This window comes from Dasypus novemcinctus, chromosome 7 (assembly GCF_030445035.2).
Source record: "Dasypus novemcinctus isolate mDasNov1 chromosome 7, mDasNov1.1.hap2, whole genome shotgun sequence".
In the NCBI taxonomy this organism is placed as follows: domain Eukaryota; kingdom Metazoa; phylum Chordata; class Mammalia; order Cingulata; family Dasypodidae; genus Dasypus; species Dasypus novemcinctus.
In genome coordinates this window covers 29,275,721-29,302,424 of record NC_080679.1, presented here as the reverse complement: position 1 = coordinate 29,302,424, position 26,704 = coordinate 29,275,721, and positions in this window count along the sequence as shown.

The following is a 26,704-nucleotide window of genomic DNA, read 5'->3' as shown; positions in this document are numbered from 1 at the left end:
GTTTAAGAGACTTACAAATAACAGTTTGAACTATCCTATAATTTTGTTCTTTCTTACCCACAAATATAAAGATCGGGAAATGGACTTGGCCCAGTGGTTAGGGCGTCCGTCTACCACATGGGAGGTCCGCGGTTCAAACCCTGGGCCTCCTTGACCCGTGTGGAGCTGGCCCATGCGCAGTGCTGATGCGCGCAAGGAGTGCCGCGCCACGCAGGGGTGTCCCTGCATAGGGGAGCCCCACGCGCAAGGATTGCGCCCTGTAAGGAGAGCCACCCAGTGTGAAAGAAAGGGCAGCTGCCCAGGAATGTTGCCACACACACGGAGAGCTGACGCAGCAAGATGACACAACAAAAAGAAACACGGATTCTAGTGCCGCTGACAAAAGAAGCGGACAAAAAAAGAAGAATACACAGCAAATGGACACAGAGAACAGACAACTAGGGTCGGGGGGAGAGAAATAAATAAAAAATAAATCTTTAAAAAATAAAATAAATTAAAATAAAGATAATTGCTTGAAAGCTAATTATTATTAGAATATGATAATAGGCCCATGTTTAAAAAAATAAAAGGTTGCTCATTGCCTTTTATAGATTGTGTTTCTGTGGCACCTTCTAGATTAAGGGCTATGAGGCACTTGCCACATTGCATCCCCAGTCTTTCTCTTCCTAATAACAGTGTAATTATAACAGCTTTTTAAAATTTTCTCCACAAATCTACAGATGTTATCAGGTAGCAACAATTAGTTTGACAACCCAATCACAACTTTATACTCCCCTTAAAAGGTTTATAAGATGAATTTTGGTTAACTAAAAAATCCTTAAAAATTGGTGAAAATAAGTTATGGAAATGAATCATTAAAGTCCTTCTATCACTCATTAGCAAACTGATTATTAACATCTTAAACCAGAATATTTCAGGGAATTTGTACTCCTTATGTGCTCCATGCATTATTTCTGAAGTTCATGCTACTTAAAACAAGCACAAATACACCAATTTCATCAATCCTCAACAATATCCATTTGTTTTAAAGACTTTATATACAAACAATACAAAGAGAACAAAATTAGGCAAACTATAATCTCACCAACAAATTTATGTCACTACTTGTGCAAAAGTCCTTTGGAAAAACCATCCCAGAGTCCATAGGATGGAGAAAAAGAATGTGGATTAAAGTAGACTTACTGCTATTCTACTATGGTACTACTGTGATTAGTAATGGAAGAAATTGTAGCATTGATGTGGAGAAAGTGGCCACAGTAGCCACTGAAGGTAGGGAGAGGGAAGAAGAGATATGATGTGGGGGCATTTTCAGGACTTGGAGTTGTCCTGGGTGGTACTGCAGGGACAGATGCTGGACATTGTATGTCCCGCCATGGCCCACTGGGTGGACTGGAGGAGAGTGTAAACTATAATGTAAACCATTATCCATGTTGTGCAGCAGTGCTCCAAAATGTATTCACCAAATGCAATGAATGTCCCATGATAATGAAAGGTTGTTGATGTGGGAGGAATTGGGAGAGGGGGGTGGGGGTATATGGGGACTTCTTATATTTTTTTAATGTAACATTTTTTGAAAATAGAGAAAAAATAAAAGTCCTTTGGAAATGATAAGGTGCTATTTAAACAGAAGGAATTATTTATTCTAATTCCAAGAGATTAAATGCTTTACACAAACTGAATTGATATTTTAGTTTGAATTATCCATTTATGTATGCTTCAAGGAGATTGTCTTGACTCTCAGAGATGGATGATTGAAAAACACTGAGCATATTTCAAAGAGTCACTAGTTCATTATTCTCTTCACAAAAAAATTCAGTATATTTTATATAGTAAACTTCTGTGATTTATCTGAAATGCATCCTATTTATAGAAATTTGGTTTACAAGAAGCTTTTTAGAAGACAGTCACTTTGTGAAATATGAACCATCTGACCTGGCTTTTCTATTCCTAATAAGAAAGCTGGTTACAAAGGAAAGCAACAAAAACAAAAACAGCAATGATGAAATCATTCGAGGCGAAAAGCTGATCTCCCTCATTTACGAGGGCTTTTCTGTCTTTCTGTTCTGGATCAAAAAAAAAAAAAAAAATTGAACTTAGTTCAAATTATGACTTGATAATGATTAATTGTACCTGAAATAGCACTAAATGGAAAACTATCTTCTCTTAAATTGAATGTGTTGACACATTTAAGCCACACAAATATCAACTGTAAAGAGAAAGAAGAGATTTTTATACCAATCTGGATTTCATTTGTTCAGTTGGTCAAATATGATCCCATGTTTTCTGCTACAAAAGTGAAGAATGATCCAGCCTGAGATTGCTGCTGGTTTGTGTTGTAGATACCATGGGGAGATTTATGATATGAACAAAAAGTGAATCAACATTTTATAGATATAGATTAAAATATTCTGGCTCCTATATGCTTCATATTTTTCTATGTAAACATTACTGGCTCAACATTCTAGCTAATTTAACACTGGAGAAAAAAGTATTCATACAAACACTTCAAGTGGAAACATGATTCAAAAAAATAAATTATAGAATGAAACACTAAAGTTGCACCAAAATAAGTTTTAACTAGAATACAAATGTTAGGAAAACAAATAGATCTCGTTTACTTACAAGTTGATTTTGCTGTTGGTGGAAATTTGGTACGAGTAATAGCCAAAATTATGAAAATAATGGCTGGCCATAATATCAAGACAAGTGTCCAAAGCTGTAAATAAAGGATAGAAAAAAATGTTAGTTATATTGCTGAACAACAACGAAAAAAACACAAAAACCTGACTACATAAAAGTATGTTATACTATACTGTTTCAACACAAACCAGTATTCCACTGCCTGTAAATATTATTAATGGGAAAAGAACAAGAGTTTTTTTTAAATACAAGAGACCTAAATAAACAAAAGAATGACTTTTCCAAGCTTAAAACCTTGAAATAATCTCCTGAAGACCTTTCTCCAGTCATTTCTTATGACTCTTCCAATAGTCACAAGCTTAAAATTCAAATATGATTCGTCACTTCCTTCTTTACAAATCTTCTAGTTTCCCAATTGCCTTACTAGATAAGGCTTAGCATTATAAACTGGGCGTACAAGACCCAGCACAACATGGGAATTGTCCTGCACGAAATTGCAATGACAGATACAGACCATTATATGTTTTGTCATAACCTACAAAATTATGTGGGACAGAGAGTAAACTATAATGTAAACTATAGTCCACAGTTAGTAGCAATGCTTCAATAGGTATTCATCAAATGTAACAAATGTATCACACTAATGAAGGATGTTGTTTATGTGGGAAAGTGGGAGGAAGGTGGCCACATGGGAATCTCCTATATTTTTTTATGTAACACTTATTTAATGTAAAGCTTCTTTAAAAATAAAGATAATTTTTTTTAAAAAGACCCGATACAATTTCAAAGTAGGTCTAACTTACTACTTTCAATGTCTTCATTCTATGCCCAGCCAAAAAGATTAGTACCTGACTTTGCGTAATGGTTCAATTAAAAATGTTAAACGTGAATGAAAGAGTAATTGAGTAAATGAATGAATAAAAAAGTTCTACGCAACCCTCCTATACCACTGTAATACTCCATATTTGCTTCAATCATTTTACTTAGCATATTGTTATCATCAATGATTTTCTTGCCTGGCTACAGAATTAAAGGGGAGTTCCTTTAAGACAAAGGAAGTGTTTTATTTGTCCCCAAATTCCCACTACACGTTGCACAATTGGTGCCCCCAAAATGTATATTACTTTGACATTTCTATACAGAATTTCATTTTAAGGCATTTGAGGAGTTGCTTTTCTCCCAATGTAGGCATACTTATTAAGACATTAACTGCTTAGTATTTTATAAAACCTTTAAAATTGGCTTCAGAACAGTGGAAAACACATACTCACAAGATTAACTATGATGCACAAGCAGTTAGAGTGCTCAACCCAAGTCATACAGAAGGAAACTTGCCCATAGTCAACAATGTTAAGCTTGGAACTATGTTTCTGGCTGGTCCCACAGTCAGACCTGTTATCTCTCCACCCCGCTTTTCCAATACAATTTGCTTCTGCCAAAACTCAAACCATCTGCCTGGGGCTCTTCCTTTCTCCAAAACAACACAAACCCATTCAATTATTGATCCTTAAGTAACTCCTGACCTTATTTTTCTGACTGCATTTGTGCATCTAACTGCATTGCTCTCATTGTTAGCAATCTTGTCACCACCTTCTTAGCATTCAGGAATAAGGGCAGTTTTTTAAAAATTTAGAAGAAAATGACTGTAGACCTAAGGAATCCTAAGGTGCTTAATTTAGTCATGTTCAAAAATCACCCCGACAGGCTGAGTTTGAGGCACCTAATATAAAGCAGTATTTCTCAGTTATTAATATGCATGCCAAATCACGTGAAGACCTTGTAAGGATGCAGAATCAGATTCAGTAGATGAGAAGTGGGACCTGAGATTCTGCATATCTCACAGGCTTGCACGCAGATGATGCTGATGTTCTGGTCTATGGACCACACTGAGTAGAGCAAATACAGATTCATGCTGCCTTACCAAATGGTAGGATTGTTTAGAGAGTCTGGGAATATTTTTCTTGAAAATTTCCTTTGAGATAATCTAATGCAGTATTTCTTTACTTGGATAGAATTCAGGGCATTCATAAACTTGGATAAGAAAAAAATTATATTTCTATTTTCTCTCATTTGTAATAGAAATTAAGTATTTCCATTCATGCTGAATGTAGTAGGCAAAACCCACAATGTTAACAGCAGTACCTGTTACTTGGTCACCAATAAAAATCACAGATATTTTCAAATTACAGATGCTGTTTACATCCCCCATTGCATTAAAATTCTGGTAATTACCAGGTCCTCCCCTAGCCCTTTTATTTAATGCTATAGTAAAACACACACTCATCATCATATCAAAGGCTTGTTTTTAATGTTTTGATGACTGAATTTCAGCATAATTGAAATTAATAAAATAAAATGATCCTGCTTATTTTGTTTTATTAATTTAAAAACTTTATTCTTAAAAGGTTCATAGGCTTCACCAGAATGCCAAAAAGGGCCATGGCAAAGAAGAGTCTAAGTACCCTTGGTCTAATCCAACTCCGTTTTTATTCCCTGGGGTACAGAAGGATAGGATAATTTCTCTAAGCCATATATCCAGTGGGGAGAAGAGCAGGGACAAGGATCTGAATCTCGATAGACAGTCCAGGATTTTTTATACATTCTCATGCTGCTCTGAGGAGTAAAGAAAAAAGCCTTACAGAAAGTGTGTTGAAAAATATGAGTGTAATAGAAATAGTAGGGTATTATTCTAGCCTAGTCTCTGGTACAGTTGAAAATTAGAGTCTCTTCATCAAAGATCCTCGATGTGAGGTGCCATTTTTATTTTATGTAACTCAGTTGAAATGCAGACTGTAAAGAATTAAGGTAAAAAAATGTTTGTGCATTTGTGGATTATTGGTTTTGTATTTGAGGTCATAGTTATTCTTTACAAAAAATAATATCATGTGTGTAGGCTTGGCATCCCATGGCTACTTTGGGGAGCATCTATTCATTTACTACAGCAACCTCGCGAGAATTGGGTAACTGTGACCAACTGTGGCAGCACAAACGCACATCCACATTCCAATACCATACATATGTTATGATATATCTGTAAGTTGTCTTTTGGTTGATCTAATTTGACGATTTCATGAGGATGTTTTGGTAAATTTTGAAATTAATCTTAGACATGATTTAAATTCAGACAAAATGTAATCCATATCAGAGTAGTTTAAGGCAATTTAGACTCTGGTAAAGGTAAAAACCACAGCAAGTCCATAAACAAATCTATTATCACAAGATTTTTCCCAGGATTACAGGTCAGAGAGGTTTGGAGAACACTTCTGAATGCTACAATTTATAGGGATAATAAATACAAAATCCTTCACACTGTGATTTTGCAAGAGTTAAAGTTGACAAATTAATCACACAAAAAAAATCAACAAAATTTAAATTTTCATAGCAGCAGGATTGCTCTCAACACATACTATTATCATAAACAATTAGAAGCAAATGCAGTGCCAAGGATCAATTACTAAACTAATGAGCCGTGAGGTTTTTTTTGTTTGCTTGGAGAGAGTGCATGTATATTGATTTTGCAGATATAGACATAAGGGCTGCTTACAAACATTGGGTAAAGCAGTTTTTAAAACTTCTGTGTTCTTGACATCTACGGACTTATGCACGCTGAATAGTTTGTAATTGTTTAGTGGAACCTGGGCCTCCCCATTCTTTTCTCTTTCTCTTTCTCTTACTTTTTCTCTTCCCCCCTTCCTTTCCTGAAAACTTCAGTCCAATAGTCCTTAAGTGAGGCCTGGCAAGATAAGCATCATGCCCTAGCTGGGTGAACTCTAACAGAGTAAAAAGAGCATCTATAGCGTGATGACCGGGCATGGGATGTCAGAGCCCAAGGGGCACAGGGTGTCAGAGGAGGGTCTCTCTGCAGGGCAAGAGGCAGAGCTAGTGGCAGGTAAGGGGTTTCATATGGGGAGCTGATCATTGAGACTAAAAGAGGCAGGTTTCTCACTATCTGTCAGGGAAATTATTAACATGGAAAAGGAAGAAACTAGAATGGACTCTATATCATTGAGTTTGAATTAAAGATATGGGCATAAAAAGAAACATACATAAAAATGTGTATGTATAACTAAATTATTTTATTTATTTATTTATTACTTTCAACTTGTTTCGGCGCCTTATGTACTGTCCCTTACCCCAGCCCTGAAATCAACTGGTTTCTTTTAGTGGCTAGCTGAGTGCTAGTTGTTCTCATGGCTTTTGGGGAGTCACTTCTCCCAAGCCTGGACAGAGATAGAGAACATGTGTAGAAGATAGAGATAGATAGATAGATAGACAGACAGACAGACAGACAGACAGACTGCTCAAAGAATGCCAGAGAATGGGAACATGTCAAGCTGGAAAAAGATACAGATTCCAGCTCGAAGAGACTTCTATCTGCCAAATATGGGACAATTTGAACATCAAAATGTATTATGGCAATAAATTATTATATTTAATTGGATAAACTAGCAATCTATATGTGCTTGCAGTTCTAAATATATTCCTAAACAAATAAATAAATTGAAAGTTTCAGGAGGAATGGGATCTGTACATTGAGTCAAAATATCTTACCACAAAATGGGACAAACTAACATGCACCACTTGGTGTGATGCAGTGAAAAGGACACAACATCAAGAGCAAGGTCACGAAAGTGAGGGAAAACTGGGGGACTGTTATAGACTAAAAGACGCTAAGGAGACTAAAGAGACATGAAAACTAGATGCATCACGTGATTTTGAACTGGATCCTTCTGCTGTGAAGGGCATTGTGGTCCAACTGGTGAAACTAGAATGGGGTCTGAAGATTGTAATGGTGGTACTGGGTAATGTAGGAGAATGTTTTTGATTGTAGAAAACATATACTAAGGTATTTGGGATAACAAGATACCACTGTCAAATGGTTCAGGGGTAAAAAGGTTTTTTGTACTGTTCTTGCAAGCCAGTTTTAAATTTAAAACTGTTTCAAAATAAAAAGATTAGAAATTAGTTAAAATATCTTTGTAACTGTTTTTTTTAAAACCCAGAACCAATTTAAAAGAAAAGATGAAGGACCAGGAAAAGACATAAAAACAGTCATGCTTCATATCCGGGAGCAGTTTCCTGATCTGTGCAGGTATTAAGATTTGGGTAATAAATGATGACAGGGCACATTTCAATGACCTTGTAGTTTGTGAAGCTGCCTATGCAAAATTCCAAACCTACGTCTTAGGCAATTCATTGAATGAATCAAGTATAAATTCACTCTAAGTTTTAGTAATGGAAGGTGGTGATGGTAACACAGCATTATAAATGGAATTAACATTATATACTGAAAGTGTTTAAAAGGGGAAACTTTTAGGTTCTATGTATGGTACTAGAATAAAAATTTAAAGAAACAAACATAGGACTTACAACACAAACAGTGAACTCTAATGTATGCTATGGGCGATAGTTAATAGTGCAATCATTAAAAAAATGTTTTTCCTCAATTGTAACAAATATACTACACTAATGCAAGGAGTTAATAATAATATAGTATATGGAAACTGTATTTTATGCATGAATTTTCTGTAAATGTACAACTTTTTTAATTAAAAAAAAAACCCTAAATTTTCATTTAGAGCTTTTCTGTAGTACCTATTAACATTTGCCTCTGCATTTGCTGAAAATTATCATTTCATATCTTTGAAAACCCTACAAATAATTTCAAATTTAGAGCATTCAGATCCCAATTACTTAGAACCCCTTATTCCAATTCCTGCTACTCAATCTGACTCTATTTGTGCCCACCATTATTATTTCATTATCATTTTCACTTGAAAGGTAAATAAGAAAATAAAATACGAACAGATTTTAAATTAATATGATACTATATGTTTGCATAATTTAGGATATCACTTTAAAATATACTTTGGGAACACACAACAATTTAATTACTGCTATCTTTATGATCCTAAAGCAGAGGTCACAGACTGGTGTGGACAAGCCAAACGAGATTCACAGAGGTGTCTGGTTTGGAGGACAGAGGTTTAATTATTGCTGCTGTTGTTGTTTTATGGAATTTGAATGCCTCTAAATAGGGCATACTAGCTCCAGTTCATCATAAATGCCACAATTTCTTATGGTCTTATGCCTGGCTCACTTCACTCAGGTACCTACAGACATTTAAGTTTGTGCCCCTTGCATTAGAGTGGTTTGAATTTACATATATCAGAAATGACCAATACTAAATATCAGCACAATTTCCATGTTGCAATGGATATTCTTTTGCCTGACTCTTACACAGAAAAAAAAGCAAACTGCTTAGGATGAAGATTCTCTATTCCCCTTCATGGAATAGACATGGAGATTTTTAAGGAAACTTACAGTTCAACAAACAATGCAGTAATCATTCCTACAAGGTTTATTCACTCATTAATACAACAAAAATTTACGGAGCACCTACTATGAACTTGTACTGGGGATAGAGCAATTAAAGTTTTCAGCCTTTTGAGAAAGGGAAATGTTAAGTAATTACAAAAGAATGTCATGGATAACATGATACAGGAAGGAAAAGAATGTGAGAGGAAGATACACAGCAAGGGGAACGGAATCTAAGACCTGAAAGATGAAAAGGAGGCCGGCAGAAGAAAGGATTTGTAAGTTGGATGTGATATGAGAAAGAAGCAGGAGTCTTTCAAGCAGAGGAAACATATGGGTGAAGACCTACAGATGGGAAAGAGGGTGGAATATTCTAGGAACAGAAATAAGTTCCAAATGATTGGAGCATAGTTAGGGAAAACTTCTCTGCCAGATGGGTTATCCATCCTCTACTTGAATGCTCCTAGTGAACAGAAGTTCCCTATTTCACAAAATTTCATTATTGTTGTTTCACAACTCATCTCCTCGGATCTTGTTGCTTAAAGTGAATTCTTGCTTCCTGGAATGACCACTCATTTATTTTAGCTGGCCCTCCTCTTCCACATGAAAATCCTACAAGTGTTTGAATATGACTTCAAAATATCCTCCCCAAGATGAATTGTACTTGTCAAGTGGTCCCATAATTAGTGTCAAAGTTCAAAATTCTACAATAAGTAATAATTAACAATTATTGGCTCCTTAGAATGTGCAAGGTGCTATGTTAACACACTTAACATGCATTATCTCATTTAATAAATTAACCTCATTTCCTCTTACTGCTGGGAAAATAGAATCTTAGAAAGATTAAATGGCTGTACTTCCCATCAGCCGCTAAGGGGTGGAGCTGGTGTCTGAACTCAGAGATTCTGGCTTCAGCACCTGTATGGTTAATATTAAACCATATAATCCAACCAGTACAGAAAAAACTACTAGCTCTCTTTGATCTGAATAGTAACCATGTTTGTATTAGTTCAGTCTATCAGAGGACTGGCAGTCATTTAAAGGTCTTCCTATAACCTAGAATCATAACTACAAGGATGGTTATAACTTGATGGTCACAAGAGAGTTCCAGGGTTCACATTCCAGAGTAAGAGCTTGGTATCTTGGATCTGGAATTACCTTAGTTCTACCCCCAGAATAAAGAAATAAAGTAACACAGAGGTCTCAATTAAATGGGCTTTCTGCTAGACAACACTGCCATTTATATAAATCACTGACCTGAAGAGTGGAGTAAAGAAAGTTTCCTGAAATCCATACTTACAGATTACAATAAATTATGGAGATTGGTAGATTTTCTATGATTTATATGAAAGCAACACATTTTCTTTAAGTTTACTTATTGCTACCATTCCTGAAACATCTTTATTCCATCTATTATTTATTGATTGATTATATTAGTAAAAATTTGTGTGTCTATTACATGCCAGGCACCATAATCAACATGCAGATCTAAATTTAGTGATTAAAGGGGATTAAGGGTACAGAGCCAGAAAAGAAAAGAATAAAAACCAACCCTAGAGCATTTGAGACATAATAGAATGGTATAAAGCCTAGTTCATTTTAAAGTGATTTAGAATTAAATTTGGGATTAAAGCTTGATCTTAAATTGTTTTAATCTAAAAAAATATTTTAATGCGCAGACCAAACTGCTCCAAATTTTTATAACTAATACTCCCTCTTTTCCTAGCCATTACAAGCGGAAGTTATATTAGCGAGACTGAGGAAGTGTCAAGTTTGATCCAAAGTGTCAGAAGTTTAGCAAGATGTGGGAATGTCTGTGCTAGAAAAGCTAGTTCTGTCATCAGCTGAGCTAAAGTGTGATCTACTCGCTAAACAATTCCAATGAAAGTAAACAAAGTTAATTTTCCATCTTCAGGTCAGGAGTTTGGAATTAGATTCCACTTCTATAGAGATTTGAAGTTACTCCTTGTTATGCCTGTTTAGAACCGTCTTCTTAATGGGAAATAAATTCTTATCTTCCTCTATCTAGTCTTTGGCCTGAGGTTCCTTTACTGCCCCAGGACTTTTCTGTCATTAACTAGCATCTCATTAGGTTAGCCTCCCTGTAGCTAACCATCTCCTTGGGAAAATAGCCTCATCGTTCCATTATCCTTTGAGTTATATTACCAGCACAGCAGGGTATCATCTGCATCTAATTGATTTTCTCTAGTACCTAACATTTCTGTTGATGCTTAATGTATTTTCCCAGCTTTCCTTTAGTATTCACTTTATGCAATATAATTGAGACTTGGTATTACCACTAATATTTAAAAATATTAAAATTTTAATTGAGATCATTGTTGATTCACATGCAGTGGTAAGATATAATATAGAAAGACACCATGTACATTTTACACAGTTTCCTCCGATGTAAACATTCTGCAAGACTATAGTATAACATTACAACTAGGACATTGATTCAATCCTTCTATTTTATTCAGGGTTCCCTCATTTTACTTGTACTCATTTATGCACATATGTGTATTTATTTATTTATTTTTAAAAGATTTATTTATTTATTTAATTTCCCCCCCTCCTCCCGTTGTCTGTTCTCTGTGTCTATTTGCTGCCGTCTTGTTTCTTTGTCCACTTCTGTTGTCGTCAGAAGCATGGGAAGTGTGGGCGGTGCCATTCCTGGGCAGGCTGCACTTTCTATCTCGCTGGGCGGCTCTCCTTACGGGCGCACTCCTTGCGGGTGGGGCTCCCCTACGCGGGGGACACCCCTGCGTGGCAGAGCACTCCTTGCGTGCATCAGCTCTGCGCATGGGCCAGCTCCACACGGGTCAAGGAGGGCCCGGGGTTTGAACCGCGGACCTCCCATATGGTAGACGGACGCCCTAACCACTGGGCCAAGTCCGTTTCCCCACATATGTGTATTTAGTTCTATATAATTTAACTTCTTTTTTGAGATATAATTCACCTACCATAAAATTCACCCGTTTAAACTGTACAACTCAATGATTTTTTTAGTATATTAACAGAGTTATGCATCATCACTATCTAATTTTAGAAGATTTTCATCACTCTCCCCCCAAATCCTGTTACCTATTAGCCATCGCTCCCCACCTCTCCATTTAGTCCTAGGCAACCCATAATAATCTTTCTGTCCCTATAGATTTACCTATTCTAGGCATTTCATATAAATAGAATCATACAATATGTAGTCCTTTGTGACAAGCTTCTTTCACTTAGCATAACCTTTTCAAGGTTCACCCAAGTTTTGTAGCATGCATCAGTACACATTCCTTCTTATTGCCAAATAATATTCCTTTGTGGGGCTATACCACATTATCTTATCCATTCATTGGCTGACAGATACTTGGTTTGATTCCTCTGTCAGGCTTTTGTGAATAGTTCAGCTACAAACATTCATGTAGAAGATATTGTGTGCCATTATCCATGTGGTGCAGCAGTGCTCCAAAATGTATTCACCAAATGCAATGAATGTGTTGTGATGATGAAAGAGTTTGATGATGTGGGAGGAGTGGGATGAGGGGGGTGGGGGGTATATAGGGACCTCTTATAGTTTTCGGATGTAACACTTAAAAAAAAATAAAGAGAGAAAAAAAAAGAAGAAAAAAAGATACTGTGTGGACATATGTGTGATGATTCATTTTATCTGTCTACTTGGCTAGGTTATAGTATCTAGATATTCAACCAACTCTAATATAGATGTTGCTGTAGAGGTATTTCATAGATGTAATTAATATCTACAGTCAGTTAACCCTCCATGTATCTCCACATTACAGAGGAGATTACCCTCTGTAATGTGGGCGGAACTCACCCAATCATTTGAAAGTATTTAAGAGCACAACTCAGGTTTCCCTGAGGAAGAAATTCTGCATCAAGACTGAAGCATCCCGCTGGTGCCTCAGCCTGCCAGACTGCCCTATAGATATTGGACTTGCCAAGCCTTGTAATGATGAAAGGGAATTACTTGAAACAAACCTCTTTCTCTCTCTCTGTGTTACATGTATGTGTGTGAATGTATGTACAAACGTATTTATGTGTGTGTATGTGTGTATATATATATGTGTCTGTATGTATATATAGGAGTGGAGTTGCTGAGTTGTATGACAACTCTATTTTTAACATTTCAAAGAACTGCCAAACTGTTTTCCAAAATGGCCGCATCATTTTACATTCCCACTCACAATGCTCAAGGGTTCCAATTTCACTACTTCCTTGCCTTCCTTGCTAACACTTGTTATTATCTGTCTTTTTAATCGTTTGATTCAGTTTATCATACCTGCATGCTCCTATATGCACAATCATGGTCAAGATAATAAGCATTCCTTTCACCGCAAGGATCCCTCATATTGCCCTTTTATAGCAACATCCACCTCCCTTCCTCTCCCCACTCTTCCCCTGGCAATCAAGACTTCCTTAACAGACAGGGTCTCTTCCCAGGTGGACTGAACCTGAGCAGGGACCAGAGAATGTTGGGAAGGAAAATCCAACTTAAAGGCAATAGAGAAGCAGTAGGAGGTAATGGGAAAGATAGAGCCATGGTTGGGAAAATCAGGTTTTAAGTCCGTAAATTCACTGTGTGATGTTGAACAAATCCCTTGAGCTCTCTGGAATTGTGTAAAATTAAGGCAGTCAGATAATCCCAAATATTCTAAATTTTGTAAATCTGAATTTACAAAAATGGAGACATTTACTCTAAGGACAATTTTGAGGGAGGTTATCTTAAAAATTAGGGATTTTACATTTTCTTTCTTAGAGTCAAACTCAACAATTAGTTTATCCAATTATCACACTGTCAGACTGTATAGCTATTATTGTCCTCCTCAACGTACACGTCTATAGTAAATATATTTCCCTAGTAATCCCTAATCTGTTTTAATATTTTTGTCATATCTTTGATTATTTTTTTCCTTGTATCTCATTTGTTTCTTCAATAATAGATAGCAAACTTCTTACTCTATAGACTTTTCTTCCTACCACCTTTCTTTGTGATGGAATTTCTTTAAAATAATATAAGTCTTGGTGGTAGTGATACTGGCATTTTATTCAGTAAGGACTATATATTTCCAGTATAACAGAATTTATTTTCCTAGTATTAAAGTATATTTCTAAAGTACCATTTTCAGGAAAATTATAAACAAAGTTCTATTCCCACACTGAGTCTTTGTCATCTCTTCAAATTTATATATACTGTTTCACATCTTCTGTCTTTTAATTTGCCTGGATTTTTTCTCTACAAATTTTTTTCACCTCCTTTTAGATCTTTAATTCTAGATTTCCAGTCTCTTGATTTTCTCATTCTTCCTTCTGAAATAATACCACTACACAATTTATCTTTCCCATCTGCATCCTTAAATCTTCTTTCCAATGCCAATTGGACTAGCTCTAGGGAAAGCGATGAAGAAGGAAAGGCATCTTTCTTTGCCCTCTCATCCTCCAATTAGTTTGCCTTTCTTTCTCCTTTTGGCCCCACCATCTTCTAACTGGTAAGAATTCTTTCATGTCTTTCCATTTGGTCATAGTGGATTCGGGTGCACTATCTGTGTTGCCCCAAATTCTAGCCTTTTTCCGATTTCATTTTCTGCAACCAAAACTTATCTGGTGAGGGTGTCCCATTCCCTTAAGCTAATGGACTAAAAGCCCATGTATTCTCTTTTCCTAGGCAAAAGTATTGGCCAGGAGTTTTAGGGATTGTGGCTAAATTGTAGTAAAAACAAAGTGTTATGATGAAAACAGTTTTAGCCTGCCTAAATCGTACCTCCTCTACATACTCCGCCATGTTCAGCAGAACTGAAACATAGAAAAACCCTTAAGTAGAAAATTGATATACCAGCTACTTTAGAGATGAGGAAAGAGCTTAATACAATTTCTAAATATAAAATTTCTCTGTGAAAAAGTGTAACCATCTTAGTTTTTTTTTTTCCAAATTTTTAAAGTAGGGTTACAAGGAAAATCTAATGCATTCAATGCATCTCCAATAACATGCAAGTCTGGAGATCTTTTATGCTTTTGTTTTTTACTATTGAATTTTCATCACTTAAGAACTTTACTGTTTGTCCAATTCTTCCCCTCTCCTACACTTGCTTCTCCTGGATTTCCTGTCACTGTTCATTTGAATAAAATACACCACACACATCGCTCCAAATCCCTTAGTAATCTCTTTGCCAAGTGCTTTGCCAGTTATAAAGCACTTTGAAATATGGAAGCATATTTGGTTCTTACCACCCTATGAGTTAGATATGAAAGACCTCATGACCACCTTACAAATGGGAAAACCAGTGGTCAGAAAAGTTGTGAAAGGCTGCTCGAGTCATGCAGAGGTGAGGAACCGAGCCAGGAGCCCAGTCTATCCCCTGACCACATCCCACCTTCCCCGTACTCTTCCCCTGATGAATTCCACACAAAACCTATCAAATAATAATTATTTTTTGTTTGTGTTTGTTACATTTAAAAAACAAATAAACAAAGGTATTAATGAGTTTATTATTTTATATCCAAACTCCACCCCAATGCAATTCCATAACACCTCATGGTTGTAAACCTGCCCACCAAATCCACAAAAGTAGGAGAACATTTACTTTGCTCTCAATTTTTACAACAGAGCATTTATGTAAGGTGCTGGGAACTGCAAGAAAGCCTAGAGTGAGATGAGATGCATAGACAAAATGTTGGTTTCTATGACACACATTACTTGTATAATATTTATATTCTTCATTTCAGGTTGGGGAATTACCACTGTAAATGGAATATATTGAGTATCTGGATTTCCCTGGTTTTCAAATATTCTTCTGAATACGTAACAACTCACAAACAGAAGCTAATTCCTTTCTCAGTCCCCCAAAATGGGATCCTATCTGATAAGAATCTAATTGCCAGCTTTGTAATTTAAAAAGCAAACATCACTGTAAGAGCATGAAAACGATGTTGCAGTGAACAAAGAGAAGACAGACTGTAGCAGTAAAGTTAAGTGATTCAATAATATTCTTTAAACATAGCACATATTTTGACTCTTGTTTGGCATTTCCAGCATATAATTTTGGGGTATTAAATTTCTTAGGAGCTTTCTATAGTAACAGCCTTCATACCCCTTTCCCTTCAAACTATTTCAATCATACTTCCTATTCCTTTTGGTTTTCAAGTACTTTTCTCCCCCATTCTTTGTACCTTTCACCTGATATTTTTCTTTTCCTACAGGCCTTTGTTAACTACATTCATTAAGAAAAGTTCCGAAAGCATTTTGGCCCAAACCCAGAGTTCGACTCTACTTTCAAGTCAACCAGTAACAGAGCTCATCCTCTTCTTTGCCCAGGCCATGTCCTGGTTTATTCTTTTAATCTAGTGAAATCGAGAGCCTGCTTTTTGGGCATGTTTAGGCTCGCCCCATTAGCTATAAGACAGAAGCAGGATGAATTCTAAATAACTTACTTCCTTCTTTAGAAAATGCCTTAAAACTGTTCTCTTTTTACCTCTCATTAACATTACATTGTGGGATTGTTTGGGATTATTGCCCCCAGGCCCCCTGTTTTTCACTCACCGGCTGTCTTTTGATTCCTAGCCAATTTTTCCAGACCAGGATCCGAAGCTGATAAAACTGGGAAGCCATCCTTCAAACACCCCAGACAAAATAATTCTGCTCTTTTCCTCCACTCCACAAAAGTAGAATTGGTGGCCTTTCCAACTTGCTGTGCGTTGGTGGGTCAGGAGGCTTTTCACGGCATAGCTTTTGTGGGAATGGGGTAAGAAACCCACAGTTCTTTTCCTGCTGGATTTTTTCCTCTTGGTTAATCCTTGGCCAAGAAGCACTTTTTAGCCAACCTGTCCTCAGAGACACAAATCAGTGCCTTTGGTGGCTTTTAATTATCTAAAATAACATCCAGTTGCTGCCTGTTGCATGAAGCCCAGGCTCCAGAGAGAATAAGTATCATTCAGATAATGTGCCACTGTGAGGAAGAAAAAAAAAAAAAAACCTGAATCCACACCTACTCTCCATCAAATTAACTGCCTACCCACACCTTAGAGAGCGTGTCACCTGCACTGAGCACGTCATAAGGAATTAGGTGGGACCCTTGCCAGGCCAGTAGGACTTGTCTTACATTCTCTTGTCTTCTTCACCACACTTGAACGTGCTCTAGAAGAGGCAGGACACAGAGTGTTTTATAAACTCTGGGCAGACTCTGGGCCCAATGATTCTTATAATATCTAAAGTGTTGTTGAAACACTTTAACACAATAAGCCCAGAGTTCAGCTTGAAAGGACTGAGCCTCAGCCCACCATTAGATATACTAAGAGAAAGTCTTAATCTTCAGCCTAAAGTTCATTGCTTTGACTTGGGGAGTGGCAGAGAGTAACTATGTTGGCCAAGTCCCACTTCTATTACAATTTATTAGGCTTAGCATAATGCAGAACATAAATGGTAGGCTTAAGGTGATAAATGACATACAGTGGATCTGCTCATTTTGGGGGACAGGGACTGGTGCCTCTCTTATGGTTAGAGGAGACAACGGCTGACCCAGGATATTTCTGAGTTCATGATATGAGTTCAACTTGAAAAATCTAAATCAGCCCCAAAAACCTATTATAAATCGGGGGGGGGGGGCAGGGGGGAGAAGACTCTATGCTTTAATTATTCAAAGGGCTTTATGATTAAGTACTTTTAATTGTGCTTTAAGGTTGTATATAACAGAGAAGTCTGGCAAAAGGACCTCGAGGAGTAACCTTGCTTAAATGACTTCAGTCACAACCCATTGCCTCTGATATTCAATGCCTCCACAATCTGGCTTCAGCCAATTTCCAATCTTATCTTCCAATAGTTTATTACGAATGCTTGACTGCCTGCCAAACTGTTATATATTACAGTGCCTGAACATAATTGCTTTCTGATCCCTCACTTTTTTCAATGCTATCTCCTCTACCTGGGATATACTCCTCCCTCTCTAGGCTCCTCTCAAAAACTATCTCCCGGTTGACATCTTCCATAGAGTCTTTTCAGATATATCCCACAGAATATACAGTCTCCTGCTTTGAATCAACATAGTTCTCTGTTTACAGCTCTCTCAAGGAACTTACATTTTTAGCTTATTGTTATTATTGTGTGTCTTATTTTTTCCACTAGGTTGTAAAGGTCTTTATGGGTATGAATCATTATATAACAGTGTTTTACACATGCTCCATGCCCAAGAATTGTTACTGAATTTAATTGAATATATTATTTGAGCGAAGGTGGTTTGGTGGAGCTCTCCTCTGACCCCTACAATTTGCCTTGCAGACTCTACTTGCATAATCATTTAAAGCAGCATTTGAGTTCTCCCTTCAAAATTCGAAGCAAATGCACTTCAGCCTTCTGGTCTCCATGTCAACTGCGATGTTGATGGCAGCCAGCCTTGCGCCCACTACATGTGTGTCAGCACGCTCCCGTGACCTCGGCTTGGACTCTGACCCCCTATGATCTTTTACCAAGCCAGTCCTGAACCTCTAGAATTTAGCCCTTTAATTTTGGGGAATGGGGCAATGATACACACAAGTCTACTTCGAATAGCAAGGGCCTCCTAGATAATGTCCTCCTTTAACACCCTGTGATGCAGTATCCAAGATTTGTCTGGCTTTCACAAGCTTGAAGAATGACTTGAACTCCTGCTTCCCTGCCTTCTTTCTCTCCCTTCTGTCACTAATGATTTTGTTCACCCATAAACTGACTCAGTTGTACAGGGAGGGTGGAATGTGGGGATGTGACTCTACATGGTGGAGGTGCATTGCAGCACAGAGTCACTCTATTTCATCAGGTGACATCAGGTTACAAAGTCCTGACTCACCATGTGGCGATGCAGGTGAGAGGTCAGCTTGGAAAGTATTAAATGGCTTCTCCCAGCAGCTGCTTTGGACCTTCCCAGTATAATCATGGAATTTTGTTTTAATTTTGGTTAAAGACTTTCCTCTCAGGGAAGTGAATATAGCTCAAGGAATTTGGCTTCCACATGCCATATAGGAAGACCTGGGTTTGATACTTGGGGCCTCCTGGTAAAAAAAAAAAAAAAAAAAAGTATTCCTGCGTGGTGTTCCTGCTTGGTGAGCCAAGTACCTGCACAAGTGAGACACACAGCAAGATGATGATGCAACAAAAGAGCAACGAAGGGGAGAGTCAAGGCAAGGCACAACAGAAACCAGGAACTGAGGTGGTGCAAGTGACAGGGAACCTCTCTCCACATCAGATGCCCCCAGGATTGAATCCTGGTGAATTCTAAAGGAGAAAAAGCAAGAAGGCAAAAATGAGAAATAGACACACAAGATCACACACCAAATGGAAACAGACAGCAAAAAACAGCATGGAGGGAGGGGGAAAAGGAGAGGGAGAGGGAAAAAAAAGATTTTCCTCTCAGACTGTTCTCTTTCCTGGAAACCTTCATCTACTACCTCTAACTTTCTAATGAAGACAATGTATTTTATTACAACCTATGGCTTCCCAGGAGATCTATTTCTTCAAAGCTATACATTAGTGGTTAATGCACAAATGATCTTCCTTTCTACTTGTAGGTACACTCTGTCGCTGATCATGCCAAGCATCACAGGCACTTCCTTGGGGACTGGGGAAATCTTTCACAAAACATAATTTGAAGTAGTTTAAATTGGGATATGAAGACAGAGTGACTCTTAAAATTTGCCCCATTCTGAATATCTCCGTCTAGGCATCTATATTGACCTTATCTCTTTCTGTCATCTTCTGTAAGGTTTGGAAATTTCTTTCAAAAGGGAATTTTTAAAAGCATCTTTAAAATTCCAATGTAGAAAAAGCATTGCCTAACATCAATCTTGAAAGCTATAGTTTATATAAATTAGGAACCATAACCTTGGTTTAGAACAGAGCATGAAGTAATTATTAGACCTACACAAAGGAAAGGGGGAAAAGAATGTGCAAGGAGATGAAAGATTGTGGATTCTGCTATTTTCTTTGCACAGAGGAAGATGTAGCTTTGTGCTCCACTCTTGATTGTAGGTTGGACCCTGTCTTCAGACTTCTTAGGATTTTTTCTTTGAGGGAAGAGAAAACAACCTTGTAACCAGAAATAATTGTATCCAAGAATATAAGAGCTGAAAAAAATTCTTAGAGCAAAAGCTAAACCGAGCAACAACTAAACAATACAATCCATGAAAGAACAGTAAACTGTTTACAGATTTTATTCTTATAGTTCTTCTGAGTCGTTACTGTTACTTTAATTGGCAGGATTATGGAGCTCTGCCGTATGCTCTGATGTTCTAGTGCTTCTACCTCAGGCTAGTAGACCCAAGTGTCTTTGAGGGTGACTTCTGAGTCACAATCCTTGATATCTGCCTTCACTCCCTTTCTCTGCTGCCAATGGCTTTACTCTTTAAAGTTCAACAGGTACTTCCCTTTATCCAGCAGAGGATCAGTGCTTTGGCCTGAACTTAGGCCATGTTTGCTTTTGTGCACTCACTTTACCAGCAGTAAAAACAAATAAGTAGCTTTATTAAGGGATGGTCTGCCCATGCCAAGACTCCAGAGTTCTGTTTTCCTGATCTCCTTTAACTGCAAGTTTTGGAGGACAGTTCAACAAGCTGAAATTTGGCTGAATGATACCCAGAGCTAATCTTGAATGTGTAGGATCATCCTCCTTAGTTCAGTCTTGACTTGGACCTTCTAGGGTCACTTTGTCTACTGGATCCAGTTAGAACAATGGCTCTGCCAGGGCTTCACAAGTGTGTGAATGCCATACTCCAAGGGCTTTGGATGTGGCACTTCTTGTCAAGTAGCCTGTCAGGCAGGAAACACCAGGACCAGGGAAGCGGGAATCAGTCCAAACACATATAGCTTATTGATGTGGCCGAAATACATTAATTCATTTAAGGGCATTTATTAAAAGTGTACATTAATGATATTACTATTAATAATCATTACTAGACTGCAAAGCCCCTGTCTAACTTACCACAGTGTAATTAGAATCTAGCCCAGATTTTGCCTCAAATAATACTTATTTAATAATTGAGTTGCAAACATTTGTTAAGCACTTATATTGAACCCTCACAGTACCTCTATGATATAGAAACTGTCATTACTCCCATTTTCCAAGGAAAGCAGTGACATTGAAAGAGGTGATATAACTTGCCCAAGTACACTGGTTAGAAGTGGGGATAGTGGGAGGAGCAGATTGGAAACTCAATCCTCTGCCCTTACGCTTAATCTCTGTGCTATGCTGCCCCCAATCCCATAGGAAGAACAGAGAAGGAAGCAAGAGAGCATCATTGGTTTTCATGGTTTTCCAGGTCTATAAATCACTTGCAGAAAAATTTTAAAAGTACACACATACTAAATTAATGCCAAAATGAGTGTCAAAGAATAAGTGCTCTAAGAATTCAGGAAAAGAAAGGCTTCTCATTTAGAATTCTTGGTAGAGATCAAAACACTTTCTAGCCTAGTCCTTGTTAGCTTCATCAGGTGTGTCTCTCCATTCTTAGCCATCACTTCTGCCATCCTACTGTAATATCTTAGATGAGAACTATTCACTTTCAGGCTTTTGTCATGCTGTTCCCAAAATGTAATCATGCTCATTCTTGAATGACTGACTCAAGTGTTACTTCCTCACTGAAGCCTTCCCAGGCCTTCCACCTACCACACCCCCTCCTCTGGCTGAATTAATCACCCCTTCATCTGTTTTCCCATAGAACTGTGTTCATAAAAGTAGTCATCTGCTTATTACCCTCCATTATAGTCAGTCTGTCTCTCCATCTACACTCTGAACTCCATGACACAGGGATCATGCTTTATGAACACCAAGAGCTGGAGATTAAGTCTATCTTTGGAAACTGGTGAGGACTCTGACTTGACTAGATCTAAGAGCTGGTTTGAAGTAGTAGAAGATAAAACTGAAGACTTAGGGACTTTAACATTGGATAACAGAGAGTGCCATATTGAGGATTTGGGATGACTCCTCGACAACTTTTTAAAGAGATAGATAATGATAAAACATCACTAATGTTGTGGGAAGATTAAAATGTTAGTAGAATGAGAGACTATTCGGAGTTAGTACCTGTGAACCCTATTCTGAATAGAAAAAAATATATACGGAATTGAGTCAATGCCGAAGTGAAATCGTTTAGAAATCTGAATAGCAAATAGATCGATAATTTTACTCCTTCTCCTTCAAACTGGCTTTGGTCCATAGCATCAGTGACAACTTACTTTTTTTCAACATTAATTGATTTTTATATTAAGGTTCTATAGTATGCATATCACATACAGAATCTAATCTTTATGATAAACCTGTAAGGTCAATATTATTATCTCCACTCTATAGGTGAGGAATTATAGGTCAAATAGCTTCCTCTGGGTCATATAGCTACAAGTGTCAGAACAGGGACTGGAACCCAGGACTCCATATTTGCAAAGACTGCTCTCCAATAGGCACTCATAAAACAAACGTGGATAAGAAAACATGGCAATCATGTGCATTTAACCCAGGTGAAATGTGGAATAAGTTGGGAAATTGATGGTAACTCATGGCAAAAATAACAGCATCCTTTTTTTTATGAGATGGGTGGGACTCCACCAGAAGGCTTAGGATAATGAGGCACCAATTACTAATACCTCATTACCCAGATCCACCTGTAATATCAGATGGTGATAATCTATACTATGAAACAGGTAGGTGTAAGGGAGGCATCAGATTCAGGACTTTCAGGTGCTTTATCAACCCTGAGACACTCCAGTGATGATATGGACACGAGAATTACGTCAGGAAGCAATTGGCAAAAATTTAGTCCACAAAATCAGGAAGCAAGACCTATTAAAGGTACTTAAGCGTGTCCTGGGTGGTGCTGCAGGGACAGTTACCAGACACTTTATGTCTTCCCATGGCCCACTGGGTGGACTGTGGGACAGTGTGGGCTATGGTGTGGACCATTGACCATGAGGTGCAGCGGTGCTCAGAGATGTATTCACCAAATGCAATGAATGTCTCATGATGATTGAGGAGGTTGTTGTTATGGGGGGAGGAGTGGGGTGACAGGGATGGGGAGTATATGGGGACCTCATATTTTTTTTAATGTAACATTAAAAAAGTAAAGACAAAAAATAAAAAAATAAAAATAAACAAACATAAGAAGAGCTGTGACTAAATAAATAAATAAATAATAAAGGTACATAAGCAAGACTCACTCACTCTAAACAAAGTCGTAAGGCAACTTTCCCCCTCTGAAATGGTACAGTGGTACAGAATTCTCCATCACAAATAATGCAGTCTTGTCAGTAGAGCCAGTAAGATAAACTAACTAATTATCTTACTTACCACTGAGTTGTGTGAGTCTGGAAATTTCAGAGTGATTTACAACCTTGCAAAGAATTACTCATCCACTCATCCAGGATGAGTAATAATTTGCTTGGTTAAACTGGTAAAGTAGGTTGAATTAATTAATTTTACCTGTGTTACTGTCTTTTCATGGGGATAAGAAATAACTGAAGGCTGTAAAGGATGGCACTACTTTGGCTGAACTATTAAAACTTAAGGAAATATTCAAGATAGAGTATTCAGAAAGATCAGCCCATTCTTTATTTACAGTGAAGTTCTAGCCAAAAATGAAAAGTGAAAATGAAAAATACTGCTGTTTCAGTCTTCTTAGCTTCTATCTTTTCCCCAACAAAATCTAAGGCAGCATAAAAGACAAATATATGTTTTTATTTTCACTTCTTTCTTGCTGGAAAAAGAACACTTTCTGCATTTGTTTCAGTCTTTGGTTATTACCCAGTTCCCATAGCAGTTTTTAAAAAAAGAATAATACAAATATTAGAGGTTTCTCTATTTTCATGGCAGCATGAATTCTTTTGAACACAACAGAAACTATCTTAGAAGTTGAGTTTTCTTAAATAAGCTAGAAAGTAATCTTTCTTAGCATTTAAAGTTTTGAAAACCTCCAGAGTAGAAAAATAAGTTACCCAGATATCTGTCCACTCAATCTTGAGCAACACACTATTTTTCTGTATATTATCTATTTACAAGTACTACTGAGTTATTTTGAAAGGGTAGGACCAGAGGCAAAGATCTGGTCAATGATTTCAATCCAAACCAATAATAAAATATTTTAGTTGAAACAGTCTAATGATCAAACACTAATTGGCTGGTCTGCAGAATATTAAGGTCTTCCTTTTTGGTCTCCTTTATCTGGCTTCCTCTAATAGAACTTACCTCTCATCAGCAATTTTTTGGAAACAAAAGAGAAAGCTATTAGGAAGAAACTGGAAAGGAGCAGGTAATTATCAAGTATACTGGCATTTGATAGTTTGATTTCTGAACAAGAGAATAAAATTGATATTTTTAATTAGGGTAGAATAAATTCATAAGCCCACACTCAAAAAAATATACATTATAATATGTTTATATAGGCAGAAATATACATAAATATACATACATGTGTCTTTACAAATATGTAGCCAGAAATACAAATACATGTAAGTATCGAAATGCTTGTTCATAAAAATTTAGCTATTATATAAGCATACATGGATTGTAAATGTGAAGAAAATGGTATACAATATAAATGAAACATCTGGCCCTCCAGATACGCATTTTAATGAGCGCTTTAACGATAGCATGTGATGAATGAACATATGGCCATGATATTAGTAAAGTCTTGCTCCAGAAGACCGGGCAGATCTTTAAAAACAAATTTTGCATGGATATTCCCACAGTATTTTCCAAACACACAAACTCAAAAACATTCTAAATGAAATAACTGTGCATTAATTAATTTTTATTATGATTATGAGCATCAGGTTTATATATTAACCTCTTCCCTGGAGGAAGCACTCACATGTAATACAAAAGGGACATATCTCAACTAAAATAACCATTTGAATGACAGCAATGACATGACATTGTCCATTCTGCCACTAATTGTGCTTTCTTTCTGGACCATGGAATTGTTTTGATAGCTGGTTATATATAGGCTAGAATAAAGAAAAAATTTGTCTGAAACTCTCTGAGAGGCTTGTACAAACTTTCCTACCACTAAGGCTCTTATGGGAAACATAATCCTGTTCTCACCTACAGTTTGACCCTCAAATCTTCAACCTTCCTTCAATAATAAAAGTGCATTGCTGAGAGCAAACAACAAGAGTTTTGTGAAGCATGAGGAGCCCATGAAATGCGGTTCTGTTGGTGCCATGTTTCCGCGGCTTCAGGAGGTCATTGGCAAGATGCCATTTTGATATAGCAACTTCATTCCCTGCACTAAGGGTCATGTGAAAATGTCAGATCCAGTTGAAAGACAAGGCACTAACTTAGTGGAAGGGGAGAGAAAACCACAAGGGCTTATTTAGAGGAGAATCATTTTGACTAAAGAGGAAAGTTTTGGGAGAAGAGAGAAGTAGGACTCTACAGAGAAGATGGGTGCTAGGCCACTCTGACATCTCCTGGACTAGGCCGATTTCTGAGCCTCAACTGATTTATGTAGAAAGTGGGGATGACATTTATGCTTAGTCTGCAGATTCATCAGGAAATTAAACTAAAGAACCAAGCCAATGGAAATAACCTAGATGTTAGCCGAACACTCTCTGCCTTCTAGTTCCCACGTCTATGATTGCTGCTTCTGTTAACATCTACACAACCCACATAAGAAACCCATCTCCTTAGTGGTATATTCAGGAAAACACCCCTATGAACAGCACACAAAGTATTTGGTAAATTTGGTATCCTTACTGGAGGTTAGTGAGATCACAAGGTGTAGAGTGTGTGGCCTCCCACACTCTTACCCACTCAGACCTCATCACTGTCCCTCCCAGCTCCTTCTACCTCCTCTCTCTGGAACAATTAAATTCCTCCCCTCTATGCCTGCCGAGTAGGTTTGCCTCCTCTGAAGCTTTGGTGCCTTCTAACCTCCAACTTTCTGGGATGCACATATATATACAAGCTTACCAGCCATTTGAATAAGGGCTGTTTTCTCTCCATGAGAAACTCTTGGTAGCAGTTCTTAAGAGAATAAAAATTCCATCAACTCCTCACAGTTAATCACCATTATTACCGGCTAAAATAATGCTTGATCACTTGGAACCTCCAGAACAATGACAATCAAGGAAGATAATGAGAAGATTAAATCCACAGCAATTATTTCAAACTCAAAGCAATATTCAATTACATATTAAAACACATGAAATATTGTCACTTTTTATTTTTCCTTATAGCAAGGCAGTTTGAGTAGACACGCCTGCTTCTCTGTCATACTCTTAGGGATCTATACATTCTTTTTGAAGATTTAAAAATGCTGGTATTTTTGTGCTTATGACATCCTTTGCAAAATTGAAGTAAGCCTATTCTGCTTCATCTTGATGATCTTATGAACAAATATGTATCAGTTGATCATCTATAGTTGAAAGGTTTAACTTCTAAATGAATTGATGAACGTGACTGGCAACACTTAGACATTCATGTTCTAATGTGAAAATGACAATAATTGTTACACATCTGCAATTGTAATTCAAACTCCAAAGGATTGTTATATTCCAAGTCATAAAAGAAGTACTTCTCTTTAGCAATATTTCATAATTTAAATTTTTATTCTTTTTTTCTAGATTAATGCTTTCAAATGACATCTTTAACATGATACATGAAGTGAAGCAAATACTATTTTAGTTGTGATGGGTCAGTGAAAGAAGAGGGAGGTGGACTTAATACAGAAATAATACATTCACAGTACTATTGAATAAGAGCATACAAATCTTAAAATTTTTTATAGTCAA